Source organism: Castanea sativa, chromosome 9 (genome assembly GCF_040712315.1).
Source record: "Castanea sativa cultivar Marrone di Chiusa Pesio chromosome 9, ASM4071231v1".
NCBI classification, from domain to species: domain Eukaryota; kingdom Viridiplantae; phylum Streptophyta; class Magnoliopsida; order Fagales; family Fagaceae; genus Castanea; species Castanea sativa.
This window is the reverse complement of record NC_134021.1, coordinates 11476552-11481117: the sequence shown is the minus strand read 5'-3', so window position 1 is coordinate 11481117 and position 4566 is coordinate 11476552. Positions and strand designations below refer to the sequence as shown.

Genomic DNA, 4566 nt, shown 5'->3' with positions numbered 1-4566 from the left:
ACTAGATCCACAAATCGCTCTTGGATGATTGGAGCCTTTTCAAATTGCCGATTATATCACTCAAAGTGTTGGATGGAGCGAAATCGAATATTGTCCATTTTCTTCCTCTTGTTAGCACATTGTGTAGTGGTTTTCTTCTTTGGAGTCATCTGTAAAATAGAGCAGCAAGTACCACAAAACAGAGCACAACATATGATAACAAACTTAATTAAAAACACGTTAGTACCAACATAATGGACAATAAATTACAATCCTAAAAACAGAGATATACAAAGGAATTCAAATAAAATTGACATGTGAAGACATAAATCACCTAAGCATGATAGGATCATGACAATAAGTACTCAAACATATCAAAGTGTGTGCGTGTGCATCAAATACAAAAGTGTGCAAACTAGCGCAAAGTGGAAAACCACATAATCATAATATGTTTCAAGATCAGAGAAACATGATTATCCCAACAGCCTTTATATTCCATGGAATCCAAAGAGATGCACAAACATCTAAGAGACATTTTATCATGAACATGATATGCACAACACAACAAAAACATGGTACAATGCACAAAAATGAAGAGCAAACATGTTAAACATGTGAAATAGGAATTATACTAACAGGATCAACAAAACCCATATGTCAAACTCAAAAAAATATCAATAATACCATATTCAAACATCATATTATCAAATCTCACCATAAACACAAAATCCAAGAAATCTAGGGTTAGAAACATGAAATACTTTTGAAATAAAAGAGAACTGATACCTTTTCTTGAAGATTGATGAAGGATTGATGAAGAAACTTGAGGTTTTGTGAGTGAAAATGGTGGTTTTGGAAGAGGGAGAGGCGGACAAGACAATTTAGATGCATGTGATGTGAGGGAAAACTAAAATTTTTTTGAAAACTGTCATGAATTTAACCCTATTTGAGCAAAACATGCGTTTTCGCAATAGGAATGAGTTGCGAGCAAGTCGCCAAGTCAAGTCGCCAAAATCTCTTGACACAAATTTTGAAAAAGTTGTATAAGAGTTTTTCGCGACTTGGATGTCCACTCACGAGCAAGTCACGAGGGGACCCGCGAATCCTTCTAAGTAAGCTTGCGACTGGAGCTTCACTCGCGAACTAGTCACCAAAATGAGTCGCGAAATTTCCAAAAACCTAAAATTTTAAAAAAAATTTCTAAGTCTTTTACACGACTAGGGGATTGACTCGCTAGAGAGTCGCAAGAGCTTCTAAGTAAAACACTAATGAATGATTAGACCCCCAAATACAAAATTACCAACACAAGCTTATACACAAACAATATATGTGTGGAATAATGAATATAAGCTAAACCCAAATTGGTAAAACACTCTAAACCAAAATTAATCACAAACACAATAGTAATTAAACGATAAAGAGTAAGGGAAGAGAGATGCAAACACAAAGATAACAGGGCGATGTGTTATCGAAGAGGAAACCGAAGTACTCAGCAAAAAGCCTCTCCGCCGCCCTCCAAGCGGTCAAATAATCCACTAGAGAATGAAGTTGGGATACATGAACAGCAATAAACCCTTCAAGCCTAATCTACCCGGTGCACCTAAGCCCTCCAAGCTTCTTGCTCCAACAAGGTTACACCAAACCTTGTCTTCTTTAGCTTATCGGATCCCGCAATAAGCCCATTGCATCAACCAAGCGAATTGGTCCTCTCTAAACTGCTTCCCAAGCACCAAAATACCTCCTCACTAATATGGGTACGGTGAGATAAGGATTTGGCAAATGAACCTCTCAAGGGTATGTAAATGGAGATGGTAAAAGTAGAGGAATTGGAGAATCAAAAGATTAAGATTGTGGATGAGTCAATCTTGTTTTTATCTAGGTTTCTTTCTTAAAATTCTCTCTAGAAGCTCTCTACATTTCATAGGTATAAGGGTATTTATAGTAGGGTACATGAGGAATGTGAAAAGGCAAAATTCATCTAAACAGGGCATTCTGACGACTCGGCCTCGCAATTGGAACTAATCACGAGTCTGAGTCGCGAGATAACTGCCAGGCCAAACTGTACTTTTTGTCCTGTAAAACTCCAACTGTCGTGACCCTTCAACTCCCTGCGTGCTTCACACGTGTGCCACTTTGGCGACTTCCAGTCGCAAGATCCAATCGCAAGACTCCTTTGAATGCACACATCTTGAGTTTTCTTCACACTCTCTCACACACAACCCTTACATAATTCCCACCTAAATACAGGGTATCTAATTGCTAAAATACAAGCAAATTTGGCACGAAATAAAGCCAACACATGATTGAATAAATTCAACCTTCACATATAAATCAAAGGCCATCGACAATCTAGCTATTTCCATACTTGGAAGGGTTAGAAAACATTCCTCTTTGTCTCTTTCTCCTTGTTTGCAATGGAAATGGCAGGAAGGTCAGAAACTGTGTGGTTCACTAAGTTCTTACATTTCTTTATGCATGTTTTGTTTTACGTTATTTTCATTAAGATCAACTAATATATTGTGCATCACTCTAATTAATGTATGACAGTTAAAATTTGTACCATGTTCCTCCACTAATTCAATCCCATCTTCAGGCTAGACGGGAAAGTGGCAATCATAACTGGTGGAGCAAGCGGGATTGGAGCAAGTACCGTGCATCTCTTCCATGAACATGGTGCCAAGGTTGTCATTGCTAATGTACAAGATAACCTAGGCCAAGCAATTGCAGATAAGCTTGGGAAAAATGTTAGCTACATCCAATGTGATGTGACAAATGAAGATGATATCTACAATCTTATTGAAACCACCATTGCCAAACATGGATAACTTGATATAATGTATAACAATGCGGGCATCATAGACAACCCTATCCCAACAGTGAAAATCTGGATACAAAGAAGTCAGATCTAGAGCGAACTATTAGCGTGAACTTGGTTGGCTCTTTACTAGGATTCAAACATGTTGCAAGGGCTATTGAAATTTCGTTTAGACCTTTTAAATAGATTGTTTAATCTAATTTATTAACCAAGTGATTACTTAGATTAATTTTCAGATCTAGGTTAAAACAAATTAATCATATCATGCACAGATGCAGAAAAGTAAATAACACCACGATATAATTACTCAGGAAAACCAATAAAACTAACTCGTTTCAAGGTAAAAACTTGAGGAGAATTTGACCTAACTATCCTCAAAGTAAACCAAATCCACTATAAGAGAATTGAAATTTTTACAAAAGATTTAACCCTAAATCTAATGCTACCTCCAATAGTGACTTACTGACACAACCATGTGCAAGCTCCGAATCCACGAACTCTTTCTCTTCTTGGATTTACAGCAACACAAGCACACCATTGTTTGTGACTTTGAGATCCCACTCAAAGGTTTAGCAACATAAACTCTCCAGTTTGTCACTCCAAGACCACCCTTGAAGGTTTAGATCATTAGCAGTTGTTTATTTTATTGCAGTAACTTTAGATCTACCGGTTCTAATGATATGAGAATGATTTACTGTAATGACTTTGATAGAGGAAGGCACAATACCTTTTAGATCTCACAAGAGCATCTCCAAAGTCTCTCAAAAAGCTCTCAAAATGTAGTTAGGTTTTTCCTTTATATACTAGAAGTGTTTCACTTGAAACCCAAAACGTTTAAGAAGAGTTTGGGCTGAAATAGAATTCTGCAAAAATTTCATGTCTATGATTTTTGATCGGTCGGATCTAATTTTCAATCGGTCGGATTTCACTGAAATTGAACTCTTCTTTTTGCAGCTTGTATTTTCTTGTTGTTCTGACTTGTAACACCTTAAACATTGTCTAATAAACTCTATAGACTCTAAGATCTATACCTAGACAAGTTTATGCTCACGGTTTGCCAATTGTTCTGAACGTTTAGAACCTAACGGTTATGGTACCACAGTGCAAAGGATGCATACTATTTACTTCTAGTGCAGCCTCAGCAATAGCAGGAATTTCAAGTCATGCTTATGCAGCCTCAAAGTGGGCAATTGTGGGGGTAGCTAAAGGCTTGGCAGCTGAGCTTGGCCAATATGGTATAAGAGTAAATTGTGTGTCCCCGTTTGTAGTGTTGGGGACCGGTATGTCTGCAGAGATGAGTGAAGCTGATGTATTCAAAGTAGAATTCGCACTGAGTAATCATCATAGTAATCTAAAGGGACAGATTCTCAAGGCAGAAGATGTAGCACGAGCTGCACTATACTTGGCTAGCGATGAAGCAAATAATACAAGCGGACTCAACCTTTTGGTAGATGGAAGGTATAGTGTAGTGAATCCTAACATGATGGACTTTTAAGCGCATTCACGGGTTAGAATTTATATACCACTTCTGGTTGGCTGCTGCATGGAACGTAGAACAATAAGAATCTTTATGATTTCATAAGATATGTTATGATTTGTAATATTGTAGATCATAACATTAGTAATTATAATTGTGACATGATATGATCTAGAGCGGTTTTAACACTTACATGCTATGATCTATTTGCAATATTAGAAAACTAAAAAATCGTCTTGCTTGCAACTCTCTCCAATCCCTTCCCTTCTTGTAATTCCAAAGTATGATATTATTG

The 4566-nt window shown here is 37.1% G+C and overlaps 1 pseudogene; it reads left to right on the top strand.

The window, feature by feature from the left end:
- The first annotated feature begins 2399 nt into the window (after positions 1–2399).
- On the top strand, positions 2400–4289 carry LOC142608746 ((21S)-21-acetoxyl-apo-melianone synthase SDR-like; annotated as a pseudogene).
- Positions 4290–4566: the final 277 nt, after the last annotated feature.